Source organism: Mustela nivalis (assembly GCF_964662115.1).
Source record: "Mustela nivalis genome assembly, chromosome: 19".
In the NCBI taxonomy this organism is placed as follows: domain Eukaryota; kingdom Metazoa; phylum Chordata; class Mammalia; order Carnivora; family Mustelidae; genus Mustela; species Mustela nivalis.
This window is the reverse complement of record NC_139038.1, coordinates 24,206,938-24,227,415: the sequence shown is the minus strand read 5'-3', so window position 1 is coordinate 24,227,415 and position 20,478 is coordinate 24,206,938. Positions and strand designations below refer to the sequence as shown.

The 20,478-nt window shown below is 41.3% G+C and overlaps 1 protein-coding gene across 3 annotated transcripts in view; it reads left to right on the top strand.

The window, feature by feature from the left end:
• The window catches only part of LOC309855024 (uncharacterized protein), a 74,634-nt gene that overhangs the window by 33,263 nt on the left and 20,893 nt on the right, over nt 1-20,478 (top strand). The gene's annotated exons all lie outside the window — the stretch shown is intronic.

The window sequence follows — 20,478 nt, the reverse complement described above, 5'->3', positions numbered from 1 at the left end:
TAGAGTTCTGCTGGCTAGAATAGTGTAGTACCCATGTGCAGGGTCAAGTCCATGTCCTGCTTTTGGTTCCCCCGTTTATATGGAGTGGTAGTGTGTCAGAACACCCCCTACCAAAGCCTCTTCCCTCTGCTGTGACGTTCCCCTTATGACTTTGCTCGTTCTGACCAAGATTTGCCTTGATGAACGAAATAAGTCAGCCAGAGAAAGACAGGTACTATACGATTTCACTCATTTGTGGAATTTATGGTATGAAACATGGGAGTTGCACTGGGAAAAGTCTGCTCTACTGCAGTGTGGTTAGGTTGAACAGAGGCAACTCGATCTTTGCTTTATATGATATAAAACATAAAAGAGAAGGAAAAGAGGCAAACCAAGAAACAACTCTTAGCTAGAGAACAACTTGCTGGTAATCAGAGGGGTGGTGTTTGGGGGCATGGGTTCAACAGGTGATGGGGATTGAGCCTTACTCTTGTTCTGGGCGCCAGGTGTTGCATGGAAGTGCTGAGTCACGATTTTACACCTGAAATGAATAGAACAGTGTATGTGAGTTAATAGTAATGTAAATTAAAACGTTAGGGAAATTTCCCTGGAAGAATTTTAAGTCAACAGTCAAGTTTTTTGTATTTAGTGGTATTGTGTTTCAGTGCTAGCAAAGCCTTCTCTGGTTGGCCTGTCTCATGTTGGAGGGTATGTGCATGACAGCTCTAAACTACTCAGGTGACCGCTGAGGAGCAGGGAGGGTTAGAAGGGAGAAAGTCTCACCAGCTCCCCATGTAAAGTCGGTATCTGCTCAAGATTGAGACAGTGAGCCCGCATCCCCTCACTGGTTCTTGGGATTTGAGAGACAGCAAGTGCAGAACCAAAGCAAGGTGACAATTCCAAACCATATGTTGGTTCTATACCAGGACCCTATATATGAAAGGAGCCAGCTGAAAATATTTATTGGCACTCGTTTGGGCTGAAGGAGGAAGATTTTCTCCCTATGAAGGCCCACCCAGAGTCCTGTATGTCTCCTGGAAGTGTCCTCCATGAGTGGCTATGAGCGAAATAGTGAAATACTGGGAAAGCGCACTGACTGAAATCAGGGAGCACGTTTGGGGACATAGAGTACACTGAAAAACGTGAAGCATTCATTGGAGAACATGTTGCAAGAATAGGAATACTTTCAGGACATTTCCAAACAGTATTGATTTTTCAAAAGAACTGTTTAGAACTCTATGTGTTATCAAAAGTGATCTGTTATGTTGTAACTTCAGAAACCATGCATTTGGATTCGAATCAGGATTCAGTTAGTAGTAGAGGTAAAGGAACGACTTTTGAACTCTGAACCTTCTAAACATCTAGAAATGCTCACAAGATCAAAGTGAGTTTTTTCTGGAAAGGTGATAATCCAAACAAGTTTCCTCCTTTTGGAAGAGACTGGGAGATGCAGAAAGTGGCATATTCTTTGCACAGGATATGGAGAAGGAGAAATAGTGAGGAGAGGAATGCAGGCCTTGTCGGGACATGTGGGGAAAGGGGTCTCCTCAGATGTTTTGTATTTCAGTTGGTGCTGTAATAACCTTCTTGTGACCAGATGATGTACAGGTCAAGTCAGGCTTTGGTGCCTTCTTTAAAGGTGTCCTGGGGACCCAAGAATCCATTCCCTGGGGTTTGGCAGTGCAAGGTTTAGTTAGCAGTATGGGAGAGGGGCCTCTCAGGGGAGGCTGGAGAGAATCTTTGTGTTGGTGTCTTTCCCAACAGAATGTCCAGGTTGCAAGGTGTGACGGTCACGGTTAGTGTCCCTGGGAGTGCACTGGGAAAAGTCTGCTCTGCTGCAGCATGGTTAGGGTGAAGAGAGGCAACTCGATCTTTGCTTTATTGAAATATATCCCCTTTTCCAGCTGTGGGTCCAAAGAGGCAGAGGTCGAATGCACAGTGTCCAGTTTCTATCTCCCAGGGGGAGAGACTGGTTTCCAAAAAGGGGTGGGCTTTAGATTTAGGAGTGACGGCAATCCCTTTGACCCAGGTAGTTGTTTTTTCCAGGTGAGTCCCCAGTATTGCGGTCATTTTGTGAGACTAACTTTGAAGACAGAGGACAGTAATGTACAATGACATTGTTGTAAAACTAGGGAAACATCACAAACTGGCGAAATGCCTGCATGGTAGAATGGGTTTTCTGGTCACTGTGTATAGTTTAAGAGGGTTTCCCTGGGAAGGGTAATTTTTTCTAACAGGATTTTAGCTGCAGAAGTGTCATTGGGCTTTCTCCAAGGGAAAGCTTTTGTCCAGTGAGAAGACCTATAGGCACATTGACTAACACCTACTTATATCCATGAGATGAGGAAATTGCATGAAATCCAGTTGCCAAATGTCTGGTGGTTCATTGAGTGGTTTAAAATGCCCAGGGGAGGTATGGACTTGTTTCCCAGGATTGTATTTTGGACAAGTGAGACAAGCCTGGTATGCCATTTTTGCAGGCGTTGTAACATTTCCCCATCCATAGTGGTTCATGAATGCTCTCAAGTTGTCAGCAGAGCAATTGTTTGCTGCTGGCACAGTTGTCAGGAGTGGGAATTTTAGAGCATTGGGCAGGGCCAGATTGTTCTTTGCTCCAAGCCTAAAATATCTCTTTTTATCCAGGTGTCATTAGATTTGCAACATTGTTTCTCCTTGTCTGGGCCCCATTGTTGGCCATGTCTGGTCAATTATTCCAACTTCTCAGCGGTGGGACATCCCTCCTGAACATGACAGAGGTCTGGATATTGATCTCCTTTTGAGAAGCTTTTTTGGACAGAATATCAGCGAGGGGGTTTCCTTTGGCTTCCCGGGATCCAAGTGCAGAATATCCCTGGGACCTTAATAATGACCAGATCTGCAGGCAGAGGTGTGGCATCTGATGCGTTTTGAACATGGGCACCATTTTCCATCTCATCCTCCTTGTAGGGAAGGAAACCGCATTGCTTCCATATTCCAGAACCATGAGCGAGCTGCCCAAAGCACATACCGAGTATCCGCATCCATGTTTGTGGTCGTGCTGCTGGCTAAAGTAGAAGCTGGAGTAAGGGCGTGTAACTCATCCTGCTGGCCTGAAGCAGCCAGAGGGAAAGGTGCTGCCTCAGTGTGTTCAAAGGGAGTTGCAGTAGCATACCTGTCATGATATTTGTCATTTTCCTCCTTTGAAGAGGAATCATCAGAAGAGCATGAAAAGTCTGCATCGGTTAGAGCAGTTTGCTGCAGGTTGTCACAGGGAGTCAGCAGGTGATCTGTCAGTGCGAAGCAGCTGTGGGGGGTTTCATATGTGAAGGGGGGCAGAAGGGTGGCAGGGGTGAGGCTGTTGGAACCAGAAGGAGTTCTGTTGGAGTGGTAAGCAGGAGGATTTCATAGGAGGTGAGGTGACCGGCTGGAAAATGCTGAGTGTGAGGCGAATTCAGAATGGCTTCTACTACATGGGGCATGGGGATGGCGAAAGGGGATGCTGTGACGAGTTCTTCAGTGGCCTCATCCCAGAGGGCGGGGGCAGGGTGGCTCTGAGGTCGGGGGCGTATCCCCCAGCCACAGCATCTACCTGTTGACGCCAATAGCTACGGGGTGATGGTGCTCCCTGTGTCCTGGGGTGAGCACTCCAAGGGCATTCCCTTCCCTGTCACACAGAGAGAGGGAAAAGGGAAGTTGATCGTGAGGAAGCCCGAGGGAAGGGGCTGTTGGTCGACTTCTGTTTCAGGTTTCAAAGGCTGTGTCATCCCCTTTTTCTGATTAATAGAGTTTGGTTTGTCAGTGTTTAGTAAAGCCTGTCGTGGCTGAGAAGTTTGGAATCCACTGTTGACAGTAGCCGGTTAGTCTAGGAAAGCCTGGGTATAGGCATTTCGTTTTAGGTTGTGAGAAGTTGAGGATGCCTTGAGTCTACTTGGATCCAGATGTGGTCCTTGTTCTGAGATCAGGTGACCTAAATACCTAACGCGAGTTTGAGCAAACTGAGGTTATTCTTCGGAGCTGTTATGTCCGTTTTAAGGCCAGAAGTTATCCCAGGTGGATGCTTTCTTCTCAGGAGGGAAGCAGAGATGCCAATCATTTACAAATTGTAACAAAGGAGAGCCCACAGCCCACTTCCTGTCATGTGGTGGGCAACATGTGCCAAGGGAAGAGGGAGATCTAGGCCGCCAGCCCTGGAATGAGTAAGTCCCAGGAACGTAAAGCAGAGAGCAAGGAATACAGTCAGTAATCGTTGTGATGGAATGGCATAGATGGTAGGTCTGCTTGTGAACATAGCATAACATTTAAACGTTTAAACTTCCATAATCACTAATTGTGAGCCTGAAACGAATGTAACATTGGGTGTCAACTGTAGTAAGAGAAATAAAAAGAGATAACTTGGAAATCTGGAGTCTATTTAGATCCTCAGACATCTTAACTCCAAAGGGGCCGATTTCAACAGTTTTGAGAAAGGGGGGAGCAGAGGGAGCTTCAGAGGGAAAAGCAGGGCTAGTGAAGGGATCAGAGGGTAGGATCAGGGGAGATGAGAGGGCGCAGAGAGAGCAGAGGGAGATGGTGCCAGATGGGGCCTGATGGTGTGGCCTGAGCACAAGGTTGTTGCCTCCGCTGTGTAGACAAAGAAGGTGAGGGAGGGGACGAAGAGGACTCAGAAGCTGTTTTGTCTCTCTAGGTGTATGATTATCTCATTTAGTTTACAAATTGTATACAGAGAGATGCGTTTTTAGTTTTGATAGCATTTGGAAGCTTCAAAATACTGATTGAAATACGCATCCCATTTTAGAGCCATGGTTGTCCAATTCAGCTTTGAGAAAATTAAGGTTGGGATGATCAAAACTTCCCCATCATGGCCATTGAAGTTCTACATTATTTCTGGTTAAGTCAGACCATTTATTTGTCAATGTGCATGCAGAGGGACTATTTTAAAATTTTTTTCAAAACTTATTTTTATTAACATATCATGTATTATTTGCCCCAGGCATACAGGTCTGTGAATCATCAGGATTACACATTTCACATCACTCACCATTGCCCATACCTTCCCCAGTGTCCATAACCCAACCACCCTTTCCCTACCCCCAGGAACCCTTAGTTTGTTTTGTGATATGAAGAGTCTCTTATGGTTTGTCTCCCTCCCAATCCCATCTTGTTTCATTATTTTCTTCCCTACCCCCCAGACCTCCTGCTTTGCCTTGTTCAAATTCCTCATATCAGAGAGATCATATGATAATTGTCTTTCTCTGATTGGCCGATTTCACTCAGCATTACATCCTCTAGTTCCATCCACATCATTGCAAATGGCAAGATTGGGTTTCTTTTAATGACTGCATAGTATTCCGTTGTGTGTGTATATATATATGTATGTATATAGCACATCTTCTTTATCCCTTCATCTGTTGATGGACATCTAAGTTCTTTCCATGGTTTGGCTATTGTGGACATTGCTGCTACAAACATTCAGGGGCACTTTCCCCTTCAGATCGCTACATTTGTATCTGTAGGGTAAATACCCAGTAGTGCGATTGCTGGGTGATAGGGTAGCTCTCTTTTTAGCTTTTTGAGGAACCTGCATGCTATTTTCCAGAGTGGCTGCACCAGCTTCCATTCCCAGCAGCAGTGTAGGAGGTTTCCCCTTTCTCTGCATCCTCGCCAACATCTGTCATGGCCTGACTTGTTCATTTTAGCCATTCTGACTGGTGTGAGGTGGTATCTCATTGTGGTTATGATTTGTATTTCCCTGATGCTGAGTGATTTTTTTCATGTGTCTGTTGGCCATCTGGATGTCTTCTTTGCAGAAATGTCTGTTTATGTCTTCTGCCCATTTCTTGATTGGATTATTTGCTCTTTGGGTGTTGAGTTTGATAATTCTTTACAGACTTTGCATACTAACCCTTTATCTGATATGTCATTTGCAAATATCTTCTCCCATTCTGTTAGTAGTCTTTTGGTTCTGTTGACACTTCCTGTGCTGTCCATCAGCTTTGGATCTTGATGAATTCCAATAGTTCATTTTCACCCTTGCCTCCCTTGCCTTTGGCGATGTTTCTAGGAAGAAGTTGCTGTGGCTGAGGTCGAAGAGGGTGCTGCCCATGTTCTCCTTAATGATTTTGATGAGTTCCTGTCTCACATTGAGGTCTTTCATCCATTTTGAGTCTATTTTTGTGTGTGCTGTAAGGAAATGGTCCAGTTTCATTTTTCTGTATGTGGCTGTCCAATTTTCCATTTGTTGAAGAGACTGTCTTTTTTCCCATTGGACATTCTATCCTGCTTTGTTGAAGATTCGCTGACCATAGTGTTGAGGATCTAGTTCTGGGCTCTGTCTTCTGTTCTATTGATCTAGGTGCCTGTTTTTGTGCCTGTACCATACTGTCTTGATGATGACAGCTTTGTAATAGAGCTTGAAGTCTGGAGTTGGGATGCCACCAAGTTTAGTTTTCTTGTTCACCATTCTTCTGGCTCTTTGGAGTCTTTTCTGGTTCCAAATAAATTTTAGGATTATTTGTTCCATTTCATTGAAAAAATGGATGGTATTTTGACAAGGATTGCATTAAATGTGTAGATTGCTTAGGGTAGCATAGACTTTTTCCCAATATCTGTTCTTCCAGTCCATGAACATGGAATGCCTTTCCATTTCTTTGTGTCTTCCTCAACTTCTTTTGTGAGTACTTTATAGTTTTCTGAGTATAGTTTCTTTGCATCTTCGTGTAGGTTTATTTGTAGGTATCCTATGGTTTTGGGTGCAATTGTAAATAGGTTTGCTCCTTAATTTCACTGTCTTTTGTCTTGCTGTTGGTGTATAGAAATGCAAATGATATGTGAGCATTGATTTTACATTCTGACACTTGACTGAATTCCTGTATGAGTTCTAACAGTTTTGGAGTGGTGTCTTTTGGCTTTTTCCACAAAGTGTCATGGCAAAGAATGGGAGTTGGATTTCTTTTCCTATTCAGATGGCTTTTATCTCTTGGTGTTGTCTGATTGCCAAAGCTAGGACTTCTAGTACTATGTGGAATAGCAGTGGTGATAGCTGTTGAATAGGGCTCAATAGTGTTGAATAGCTGTGTTCCTGACCTTAGGGAAACAACTCAGTTTTTCCCTAATGAGAATATTTGCTGTGGGTTTTTCATAGATGGCTGTGATGGTATTGCAGTATATCCCCTCTATCCCTACAATGTGAAGAGTTTTGATCAAGAAAGGATGCTGTACTTTGTCAAAAACTTTTTCAGCATCTATTGACAGAATCATGTGGTTCTTGTTCTTTCTTTTATTAGTGTATTGTATCACATTGATTGATTTGCTGATGTGGAACCATCCTTGCAGCCCAGGAATAAATCCCACTTGGTCATGGTGAATAATCCTTTTAATGTACTGTTGACGCCAATTGGCTAGTATTTTGGCGAGATTTTTTGCGTCTATGATCATCAAGGATATTGGCCTGTAATTCTCCTTTTTGATGGGGATCTTTGTTTGGTTTTGGGATCAAGGTAATGCTGGTCTTATAAAATGAGTCTGGAAGTTTTCCTTCCATTCTATTTTTTGGAACAGTTTCAGGAGCATAGGTGTTAATACTTCTTTTAGTGCTTTGTAGGATTTCTTTGGGAAGCCATCTGGCCCTGGGCTCTTGTTTTTTGGGAGATTTTTTGATGGATGCTTCAATCTCCTGACTGGTTATGGGTCTGTTCAGGTTTTCTCTTTCTTCCTGGTTCCAGTTTGGTAGTTGATACATCTCTCGGAATGCATCCATTTCTGCCAGATTGTCAGATTTGCTGGTGTATAGTTGCTCATAATATGTTCTTATAATTGTTTGTATATCCTTGGTGTTGGTTGTGATCTCTCCTCCTTCATTCATGATTTTATTAATGTGGGTTCTTTCTCTTTTCTTTTTGATTATTCTGACCAGGAGTTTATCAATCTTACTAATTCTTTCAAAGAACCATCTCCCAGTTTTGTTGATTTGTTCTACTGTTCCTTTGGTGTCTATTTCACTGATTCCTACTCTGATCTTTATGGTTTCTCTTCTCCTGCTGGGTTTAGGCTTTCTTTGCTCTTCTTTCTCCAGGTCCTTTAGGTGTAGGGTTGGATTGTGTGTTTGAGACCTTTCTTGTTTCTTGAGAAAGCCTTGTATCGCTATATCCTTTCCTCTCAGGGCTGCCTTTGCTGTGTCCCAAAGATTTGGAACAGTTTTGTTTCCATTTTCATTTGTTTCCATGAATTTTCTCAGTTCTTCTTTACTTTCCTGGTTGACCCATTCATTCTTTAGTAGGATGCTCTTTAGCCTCCATGTATTTGAGTTCCTTCCAACTTTCCTTTTGTGATTGAGTTCTAGCTTCAGAGCTTTGTGGTCTGATAATATGCAGGGAATGATCCCTCACTTTTGGTACCAGTGGAGATGTGATTTGTGACCTAGGATGTGTTTCATTTTGGAGAATGTTCCATGTGTACTAGGGAAGAAAGTGTATTCTGCTGCTTTGGGATGGAATGTTCTGAATATATCTGGGATGTCCATCTGGTCCAGTGTGTCACTTAAAGCCTTTATTTCCTTGTTAATCTTTTGCTTAGATGATGTGTCCATTTCAGTGCAAGGATTGTTAAAGCCCCCTAGTATTACTGTATTATTATTGATGTGTTTCTTTGATTTTGTTATTAATTGGTTTATCTAATTGGCTGCTCTCATGTTACGGGTATAAATATTTAAAATGGTTAGATCTTCTTGTTGGATAGACCCTTTACGAATGATATTGTGTCCTTCTCATGTCTTATTATAGTCTTTGGCTTAAAATCTACTTGATCTGATGTAAGGATTGCCACCCATCTTTCTTTTGATGTCCATTAGCATGGTAAATTGTTTTCTACTCCCTCACTTTAAATCTGGATGTGTCTTTGGGTCTAAAATGAGTTTCTTGTAGAAAGCATATCATGGGTGTTTGTTTGTTTGTTTTTAATCTATTCTGGTACCCTGTGTGTTTTCACTGGTGCATTTAGCCCATTTACATTCAGGCTAACTATTGAAAGATATGAATTTAATGCTGTTGTATTGCTGTAAGGTGACTGTCACTGTATACTGTCTCTGTTCTTTTCTGGTCTATTACTTTTAGGCCCTCTCTTTGCTTTGAGGACCCCTTTCACTATTTGCTGTAGGGCTGATTTGGTGTTTACCAATTCTTTTAAGTTTTGTTTGTCCTGGAAGCTTTTTATCTCTCCTTCTATTTTCAATGACAACCTAGCTGGATATAGTATTCTTGGCTGCATATTTTTCTAGTGTAGTGCTCTGAATATATCATGCTGGTCCTTTCTGGCCTGCCAGGTGTCTGTGGATAAGTCTGCTGTCTATCTAATATTTCTACCATTGTATGTTACAGTCCTCTTGTCCTGAACTGCTCTCAGTACTTTTCTCTTCGTCAGTAAGACTTGTAATATTTCCTGTTAGAATACAGGATGTGGACCTCTATTTTATTGATTTTGAGGGGTGTTCTCTGAGCCTCCTTGGTTTTGTGGCTTGTTCCCTTTGACATATTACGGAAATTCTGTACTATAATTTACTCCAATACACCTTCTGCCCTCCCTTCTTCTGGGATCCCAATTATTCTAATATTGTTTCCTCTTTTTTTTTTTTTTAAAGATTTTATTTATTTATCAGAGAGAGAGAGGGAGAGAGGGAGCACAGGCAGAAAGAATGGCTGGCAGAGGCAGAGGGAGAAGCAGGCTCCCCGCTGAGCAAGGAGCCCACTGTGGGACTCGATCCCAGGATGCTGGGATCATGACCTGAGCCGAAGGCAGCTGCTTAACCAACTGAGCCACCCAGGAGTCCCTAATATTGTTTCCTCTTATGGTATCACTTCTCTCTCCAGTTCCCCTCTTGTGGTCCAGTAGTTGTTTGTCTCTCTTCTGCTCAGCTTCTTGATTCTCCATCATTTGGCCATCGATATCACTCTCTAAAATAAGAAAATAAATAAAATTTTAAAAAGAATTATTGGGAGGCCTGGGTGGCTCAGTCAGTTAAGCAGTTGCCATCTGCTTGGCTCATGATCCCAGGGTCCTGGGATTGCCTCCCGCATCAGGCTCATTGCTCAGCAGGTAGCCTGCTTCTCCCCCTGCCTGCTCTGCCTGCCACTCTGTCTGCTTGTGCTCTCTCTCCTTCTGACAAATAAATAAAATCTTTAAAAAATAATAAAAGAAATTAGGAAGACAAGCTCTAAATATGGAGAAGATTGTACTAAGCAGAGTTTTAAAATCTCTTTCAGAAGAAGAAACGTGATGGTATTGTTTAGTATGTTAAAAATGATGCTAGTGTCCACTGATTCATACATTTCCAATTTCTTCACTTTTCTGTTTTTCTTATTTTCGAATTCACATAATATATTCATATATCTTCCTAAGTCTTAATATTGCCAAGGCTCCTTTCTGTGGCTTATTGTAAGAAAGAAGATAGGCCATCTAAGGAGAATGCAGCTTGGTATAACAGCAGCATTTGTTGCTGTAGATTATGACTAACTTTTCCCACACAGGTGAAAATTTCTTCCCACATTGACTAGTCCTATAAAAAAGGAGTGTATCTGTATCAATATGATTTCATTCCATCTTAGTGTATTTCATTTGATAGTTTATTTGTATGTGTGTAGTTAATATAGGTATATTTTAGACACAAGGCCATTGCCTCATTCACTGATTTTGAGAAGAGATATTTCCTAGGTATACAGGTTTAAGATTTGCACATTTGAATTCATACACAGAGAACTTTTGCATGTGGGATTAAGGTTATGTGCTGAAGAAGATGCAAGGGGGCATAATCATGTTGGGGGGAGAAGTAACAGCATATATCACATAGACCTGCTATAGTTACTCAATTATATATCTGGGTAGGAGCAACTTTATGACCACACTGCCATTTTCCCAACTTAATAATGATTTCAGAAACTTGATATATCACATTTTCATTCCAAGATAATGAAATCAAGAAATCTGTTGCTGTGCCAGTATTCTTTTTGAAATGTTTTTATTCACGTCTCAGTACCAGAGTGTTAAGTTAGTGTCAGGTGTGGGGTATAATGATTCATCCATTGTACACATGACTCTTGTGCCCATCACCATCGATGTCCTCTGAATCCCCTTCACCTTTGTCACCCATCTCCATTCCCTCCTCTCCTCTGTCAGCCCTCAGTCTGTTCTCTGTATTGAAGAGTCTGTTTTGATTCATCTTTTTTCTTTGTTTATTCAATTCCAGATATGAGTGAAATCATATTTTATTTGTCTCTCTCTGAATGACTTCTTTCAGTTAACATTATATCTTCTAGATCTATCCATGTTGTTGCAAATGGCAAGTTCACATACATTTTTTATGTCCGAGTATTTATCCATGAATATATGCATGGATACTTGGGCTGCTTCCCTATCTTGGCTGTGGTAGTAATACTTCATTTAAAGGAGGATGTATCTCTCTTCTCAAATGAGCATTTTCACTGACCTCAGGTAGATTACTGGATCCTATGGTATTTATAAATTTTGTGAGGAACCCACGTCGTGTTTTTCACAGTGGCTCCACCAGTTTGGACTCTCACCAACAATGCATGAGGGTACCTTTTGTTCTCGTACTCAATACTTGTTCTTTTTTATGGTTTTTCTTCTACCCATTATGGCATGGGAGAGATGCTATCTCATTGTTACTTTGCTTTGAATTTCTCCCATGGTTCGTGATAGTGAGCACCCTTTCATGTGTCCACTGCCCATCTTTATTTACTTATACAGAGCTGTCTCTTCATGCTCTCCATTTGCTTTTCAGTTGTATCAAATTGAATCATTTGGGTTTGTTGTTGTTGTTGTTGTTGTTGTTTGGTGTGGCATATTATAAGTTCATTATATATTTTTGATATTAACTTCTTATTAGACACATCATTTGCAAACATCTTCTCACATTCCATATGTCCTCTTTGAGTTTTATTGGTAGTTTTCTTCACTGAATAGAAGTTTAGATTTCATTGTAATGCCAGTGTCTTCATTTTGCTTTTGTGTCCCTTGCCAGAGGAGGCCTTCCTAGAAAACTGTTTCCATGGTTGATGTTAAAGAAATGACAGGAATTTTATGGCTTCAGGTCTCACATGGAAGTCTTTAGTCCATTCTGAGTCTTTCTTGTGCTTGGTGTAATTAAGTAGTGTGATTTCATTGTTTGTGAGTGGCTGTCCAGTTTTTCCACATCATTGGTTGAAGAGATAGATCTTTTCCCCATTGTGAATTTCTGATTTCCATTGTCATGAATGATTTGGCCATACAAGAGTGGGGTCATTTCTGGATTGTCTGTTCTGTTCATTGATCTCTGTGTTCATTTTTGTGCCAGGCTGTATTGTTTTGATTACTACCGTGTTGTAGTATATCTTGAAATCTGGAATTTTGGTACCTCCAGTTTTGTTCTTCTTTTTCAAGATTTCTTTGGCCACTCAGGGTCTTTTCTGTTCCATAAGATTCTTTGTTCTGGTTGAATGAAAACTGGTGTTGATATTTTGATAGGGATTGCATTAAAACTGTGGGTTCCTGTAGGTAGTATGGACATTTTAATCTTGGTTGTTCCAGTTGATGAACATGGCATTTGCTCATGAATTTGTTTCTGTCATCTTCAGTTTCCTTCACCAGTGTTGGATAGCATTCAGAGTACAGGTGTTTCACCTCACTGGTTAAGTTTATAGCTAGGTGTTTTTAACTTTCTGGGGTAATTGTAAACAGGATTGCTTTCTTAATTTCTCTTTCTACAGTTTCACTAGGAGTGTATAGAAATGCAACAGATCTCTAATACTAATTTTGTATCCTCAAATTTTACTGAATTCATTAATCACTCTAGTAGTTACTTGGTAGATTCTTTAGTGTTTTCTCTGTAGAGTAGCATATCATCTCATAAGAGAGAAATTCTTTCCTAGGATGCTCTTTAGCTTCCATGTATATGGGTTCTTTCCAAATTTCCTCTTGTGATTGAGTTCCAGATTCACAGCACTAGGGTCTAAGAATATGTGAGGAATAATCCCAAACTTTTGGTACCAGTTGAGATGTGATTTGTGACATCGTATTTAATCTATTCTGGAGAATGTTCTTGTTTACTCAAGAAAAATATCTTTTTTTTTTTTTTTTGCCTTAGGATGGAATGTTCTGAATATATATGTGAAGTCCACCTGGTGCCCTGTGTCAATCAAAACACTTGTTTCCTTGTTGATCTTCTGCTTATATGATAGGTCCATTCCTGTGAGTGGGGTGTTCAAGTCCCCTACTATTATTGTATCATTGTTGCTGTGTTTCTTTAATTTTGCTATTAATTGGCTTATATAATTGGCTGCTCCTGTGTTAACAATATAAATATTTACAATTGTTAGATCTTGTTTGATAGAACCTTTAAGTATGATATAATAGCCTTCCTCATCTCTTATGACATCTTTGGTTTACTATCTAATTTGTCTGGGTGCGCCTGGGTGGCTCAGTGGGTTAATCCTCTGCCTTTGGCTCAGGTTATGATCTCAGGGTCCAGGGATCGAGTCCCACATCAGTCTGTCTGCTCAGCAGGGTGCCTGCTTCCCCATCTCTCACTGCCTGCCTCTATGCCTTCTTGTGATCTCTCTCTGCCAAATTAATCTTTAAAAAAATAAAACCTAATTTGTCTGATAAGTTTTGCTACCCCAGTTTTCTTTTATGTCCATTAGCATGATAAATATTTTTCTACCCCCTCACTTTCAATCTGGAGGTGTCTTTGGGTCTAAAACAATTCTCTTTAGATGAAATCCAGATGGGTCTTGGCCTTTTCATCCAATCCTAAACCCCATGCCTTTGATGGTACATTTATTCCATTTACATTCAGAGTAACTATTAGAAGATGGGAATTTCGTGCCATTGTATTACCTCTAAAGGCACTCTTTCTGTATATAGTGTCTGTTCCTTTCTGGTCCGTGTTACATTCGGGCTCTCTCTTTGCTTAAAGGATCCCCTTTAGTATTTCTTGCAGGACTGATTTAGTGATCACAACTTCTTTTAGTTTCTGTTTCTCCTAGAAGCTGTTTCTTTAGCCTTCTATTCTGAATGAGAGCCTTTCTGGTCGTTTTTATATTTCTAGAGTTGCAGCTACTCTTTTCTTACATCTCTGGGTGAGTTCACGGGTGTTCAGAATGATTCGAAAACTTTCTGACTGAATTCCTGCAACCAGATGAAATTAAGGTTTCCTATTTCTCCACCATCTGAGAGTCTCTGGGAATACATCTTATTTATTTTTATCATTATATTTTTAATCAGATAGAGTGAAGAATTTTTTAAAAAAGATTTTATTTATTTGACAGCGAGAGACAAATCACAGGTAGACAGATCAGCAGGCAGAGGGAGAGGGGGAAGCAGGCTCCCTGCCGAGCAGAGACCCTGATGCAGGGCTGGATCCCAGGACCATGGGATCATGACCTGAGCTGAAGGCAGAGGCTTAACCCACTGAACTACCCAGGTGCCCCTGGGAGTACATTTTCAATTTTATACATATATACATATGTAGATACATGACAAACAAAAGTTAACAATTTATTCTAGCCTACAATACATGGTGATAGACTTTCATCTATTTCATTTGTTTTTGATGCCATGTGCAGCCTCTAAAAATGCCCAACAATAGAGAAATGATCAAATTATTGACAATATTTAATACTACATAATTTTAAAAGCTGATGCAGAGCTATCATTCATAACTTAAAAAGAGCACAGTATCTTGTTAAGAGGAAAAAATACTGTTAATGAATGTAAATATCACAGGATTTGTTGAAAAACACTGTTCAGAAGGAAACCCAAACAAAAAATTGAACAAGTCCTTCTTTTGTCATAATACGTTTCTGAGCTTTCGGAATATTTACACTTGAGATACAAAGGTATACAGCTAAAATTTATTTAACATTTACTGTGTGTGCACCAGGTGCTGACTCAAACTTGGCATGTCTTATTACTTCATTTAATCCCCCCAAACCTGAGATGGTATAACCACCCACCTTATAGAGTAGAAGTGGAGGCTCAGAGACTCACAGTAAATTGTCTGAGGTTGAAGTGAAGGAACAGACAGAGCCGGAAGTCAAAACCATGTGTCTCAGACAACAGAGTTCATGCTTCACCTGTAAGGCTGTGCTGCCTCATAGAGAGGAGACAGGAGGATGCATGCCAATTAGGAAGGGCCAGATGTTACTGTGAGTAACCTGTAGCCGTGTGTCTTAGCAGCTTCTACTAGGGAAGTATGTTTCTAGCACCTGCCTTCTATCTACATGGTCTTCGTGGGACCAGCCTCAAAGAGCGCCCACCATAGGGAACTGCCAGGTGCTATATGAGATGGATGGAAGGGGAGCCAGACTCAGTCCCAGATGTTCTGTTTGAGGTGGCACGTCTCACTCCCTCACACGTCTCACTGGTCAGAGCTTATCACAGGACTGCATCCAACTTTCTGAGGCAGAGGACCCTTCGGTGGACTTTTGTGTTGCTTTGATGTGCCCCCACCATTGTTCGATTACTTCTTTACTTTCTGATCTAACAAGAGGTCCTAGACTTACCTGGTATTTGCTCTGCTCCATACCTGGAAACATCAGTTTCTCGTAGGAGCTCCTACGAGAATGGGCAATGATATTTAGAAGTCATGATCTGGGCTATATTGATTCATTGCTATTAGATGCCATTGCTTTGACGACATTTTAAGTACACAGAACTGGGAAAAACAATTTTCAAATCAAACTTATCAGGCAGGTTTTTTTTCCCAGATTTATTTATTTAATTTAGAGAGAGAGAGAGAGTGAGAGAGAGAGAGTAGAAGGAGAGGCAAAGGCAGTGAGAGAGAGAGAGAGAATCCTAAGCACACTCCCAGTGAACACAGAGCAGATTGTGGGGCTCTTAGGACCCTGAGATCATCCCTGAACCAAATCAAGAGTCGGATACTTAACCAGCTGAGCCACCCAGGCTCCCAAAGGTGGCTTATTTATTATTATAATTAGTTTATTTATTTATTAAGTCCCATTAGCCAACATATAGTACCTCATCGGTTTCTGATGTAGTGTTCAATGATTCATTAGTTGCGTGTAACACCCGGTGCTCATCACCACACCTGCCCTCCTCAGAACCCATCACCGGATTCCCCATCACTCCAACCCTGCCCTTCTGTAACCGTCTGTTACTTTTTTAATGTTTAAGGAACATTTGCTTATCTCTTTCTGTAAACTGTCTATTCATGTAGTTTGCCTATTTTACTACCAAGTTTGGTCTTTTTCTTCTTTAAGAATTCTGGATATCTTCGAGATATTAGCTTTTTGTCTGTTGCATAAGTTGCAGATATTTTCACTCAGTACCTCATCCGTAATATGTGATCCCCATTAGGCAGCCTGGAGCTAATTTCTGAAGAAGGGCTCCTTCTCCATACAAGCAAAACATGGGCAGGAGAAAATGGAATTCCTGTTTCTTGGGTGCCAGGCACTGTTCGGGGAGCTTGTGAACATTTTCTCCGTCGCCGCTGATGAAATATCTTTCTGTATTCTTTCTTACCTGAAAACCATGTGGCTAACGTGTTTTAGAATTCATTGTTTCCCAGCTTTTATGGAGCTGCATCTTGAAATCATACCAATAAGTATTTCTGCATTGAAACATAGGACTCTGCCAAGTGATTAGGATAAAGACCGCAGAGAGTTTCACTTCCTGATAGGTCAGGGTTTGCATCAAATGAGATAGGAGAAGCAGTTTTATTTTTCAGAGCTTCTCTGATTTTGGAATGGGGGATCGGAGATGTTGGAGCTCTCTCACCCTTATGTCATAGGCCGGGGAAAGGAGTTCTGGTGTTTTTTAACCAAATACATCCGCTGACTTTCACGCTTTTCTTCTTTTTCTCTCTGTTTTGTAAGGAAGGGAGGAGGGAGCACGCTGGAGAGCGTGAGGACTCAAGTGAGCACCAGGAAAAGTGCGGCTTCTCTCCTCTTCTCTGCACCTTCCCGCAGCCAGGGGGAGACTGAGATGTGCAGCCCCGCGGGGAGCCCAACATTCTTCATAGCGAATACATAACCAACATCCTTTATACACTAGTTCAGCATCTGTTTGGAGGAAAAGCTGTTTGCTGCATGGGGAGGGATGCAAAGAAAGGCCTAGGTGACAGCGTGCAGCCTCATCCCCAGAGTGCCAAGCCACGCAGCTCTGGCCCCAAACTCACGTGTCCCTCCCAGTCAGAAGCAAAGCCCCCCAGCTGGTCTGATCTACTTTGCTTAGGGAGGTGGTGAGCAACTTCCTCCTTTCACTGCTGTGTCTTTTATGCAATTCTTAGACACTATCCCAAATTCCTTCCAGCCACACACTCTCAGTCTCTCTGAGAAGTATGATAATACTGCACATTTCTTTGTCTTATTACTTTTCTGGCTCCCTGGAAGGATGATCCCCCAGACAAATATGGTACAGGCCCTGGTGTGTAATGAAATATTGTGCCAGAAGGGCTTGTTTTGCTTCATTATCTCCACTTACCTGGGTGCATAGGACCTCCTTCGGGACTCTGAAGTTGTATGGCTTTTATATTCTGGTTTTTCATGACCTATCTCCTTTCTCCATCAAAACCAAACTATCTTGTCTCCTTGTGCCTTAGTGTGCTACTGAAAATCTAGTAAGTGGGGAGTGACTGGATTCGTGATCCATCTCTCCCACAGTTCTGGTCTTTGAGTGATACCTTAGGTCAAAAGTGCTCTAATGACAAGCAGGTATTTTATTTTATTTTATTGTTTAAAGATTTTATTTATTTATTTGAGAGAGAACACAAGTAGGCAGAGAGGCAGGCAGAGAGAGAGAGAGAAGCAGGCTCTGCACTGAGCAGAGAGCCCAATGCGGGGCTCGATCGATCCCAGGACCCTGGAATCATGACCTGGGCTGATGCAGAGGCTTTAACCCGCTGAGCTACCCAGGCGCCCCGACAAGCCGGTATTTTAGACCACCGTGTGTAGGTAGAGGGACTGCGAACTGAGGACTTTTACTCTCATAATGAGCACGCCACACTCTGCTCAGTCTTCCTCAATTAGGTGTCCAACTCTTGATTGAGTTTGGCTCAGGTCATGATCTTTTAATGGTCAGACTGAGCCCCATGTCAGTGCCGGGCTCCCTGTGCAGTGGGGAGCCTGCCTGAGATTCTCTCCTCTCTGTCTCTGTCTCTTGCTCTGTCCTCCCCTCTGACCTCGTGTTCTCTCTCTCTTGTTCTCCCTCCCTCTCTCAAATAAATAAAGAAACCTTAAAGAACCAGTCAGAAAAAGACAAACATTCAGACTTTAAAATGGGAAAAGGACAGTAAATATACAAAAACCTTCAATCTGGGGCATCTTCATGGCTCAGTGGGTTAAGCCTCTGCCTTCAGCTTGGGTCATGATCTCAGGGTCCTGGGATCCAGACCCACATCAGGCATTTGCTCAGCAGGGAGCCTAGCCTGCTTCACACTCTCTCTCTCCCTGCCTGCCTCTCTGCCTGCTTGTGATCCCTCTCTCTGTGTGTCAAATAAATACATTAAAAAAAAAAACAAAACACTTTGTGGTGCCTAGGTGGTTCAGTTGTTAAGCATCTGCCTTTGGCTCATGTCATGGTCCCAGGGTCCTGGGATCGCACCCCATGTTGGATTCCCTGCTCAGTGGGAAGCCTGCTTCTCCCTTTCCCAGTGCCCCTGCTTGTGTTCCCTCTCTCACTGTATCTCTCTGTGAAACAAACAAACAAACAAAAGCAAACAAACAAACTTCAAAAAGAAACACTCCAATCTTACTACTAACCAAAGGAAAAATAAGATTAACATGGAATATTTTTCACTTTTCACATTGGTAAAGGCTTAAAACCTGATAACATCCAGTTTTACTTGCTCCTTTACTGTCTGAAAGGGTTTTTGTAATTTTCGTGTTATTTCTTCCATAAATGTTTGATAGGATTTCCCAGTAAAACTACTTGGATCTAGGACTTTCTTTCTGGTAAGTTTGTTAATAATTATTTCAATTATTAAAATAGATATTGAATCATTCGGATTTTTGTTTTATTTTGTGTTATATATTTTTCTTTTAAAGAAAAGATTTTACTTATTTGACAGAGAGAGAGAGAGAGATCACAAGTAGACTGGCAGGTAGAGAAGGAGGGGGAAGGAGGGAACACGATCTGGGTCAGTCCCAGGACCCTGAGATCATGACCTAAGCCAGAACTGCTGAGGCAAACACTTAATCAACTGAGCCACCCAGGCACCCCTAACATTTTTAAGTGTATAAGATCTGTAGTGATAACTCTCTTTTAATTTCTAATATTGGCACACAAAAATTTTATATTAAAGGATGATCATCCAAGTGTTTTGTAAAGAATTAAAAAAATAAAACAAAAGCCTCCAACAATTAAAGATTAGTAAATAAAAAACTTTATCAGTTTGACAGAAGGAACTACTACATGGCCCTTAAAATGGTATGAAAACTCTGATGAAATAATACTGCATGCTTATAGGAATAACTAAAGTTTGAAAGATTCATAATAACAAGTGTTGCGGAGGGTATGGAGCAAATAGAACTTTTTAATTAATTTTATTTTATTTTAAATTCCAGTTAGTTAACATGCAGTCTACTATCAGTTTCCAGTGTAGGATTTAGTGATTCAGCAAACAGTACAAACTCCAGTGCTCCTCAAGTGCCCTCCTCAATGCCCATCTCCTATTTCACCCATGTCCCCACCTCCCTTCTGGAGACCTCCAGTTTGTTCCTGCAGTTAGAAGTCTTTTTCCTGGTTTGTCCCCCTCTCTCTGTCTCTTTCCCTTTTTTCTTTATGTGCATTTGTTTTGTTTCTTAAATTCCACATGAGTGAAATCATATGATATTTGTCTTTCTCTGACTGACTTATTTTGCTCAGCATAACTATGCAATTGGAGCTTTTATTCAGCTTCCACTGTGGTACGAGTATAAGTTAGGAATTAGAAAACTGTGTGGTAATAACTTAATGAAGCTTAAACTACGTACACCTTATGATTCCGCATCTCTACTCCTAGATATTTATCAGTCATAAAATCCCTACAAGTATTCAGCAACAGACATGTACAATACTGTTTATAGCAACTTTATTCACGTTATCCCAGATTGGAAACAATTCCTTCTCTCTCCAGAAGTAGAGTGGAGAAGTACATTTTAGGTATGTTCATAGAATGGGATTCTACATAATGATGAAGAATGAACTATTGATACAGACAATGACATGTGTAAATCTCGCAGGCATTATTTGGAGAGAAAGAAGTCAGACACAAAGACGTACAGACTGAATGACTCCATTGGTCTCAGTGAGCAGGCAAAATCGATCTATGGTTTTAGAAGTCAGAATAATGGTTGCTGATGGCAAGAGACATAAAAGTAAAACTTGAGACCCATTAGAGGGAAAGGCAAGTGGACTATCAGAAAGAGAAAGTAAGAAAACAATCCCACTTACAATTGGATCAAAAAGAATAAAACGCCTAGGAATCTATCAACCAAGGAGGTAAAAGACCTGTATACTGAAAACTACCAGACACTG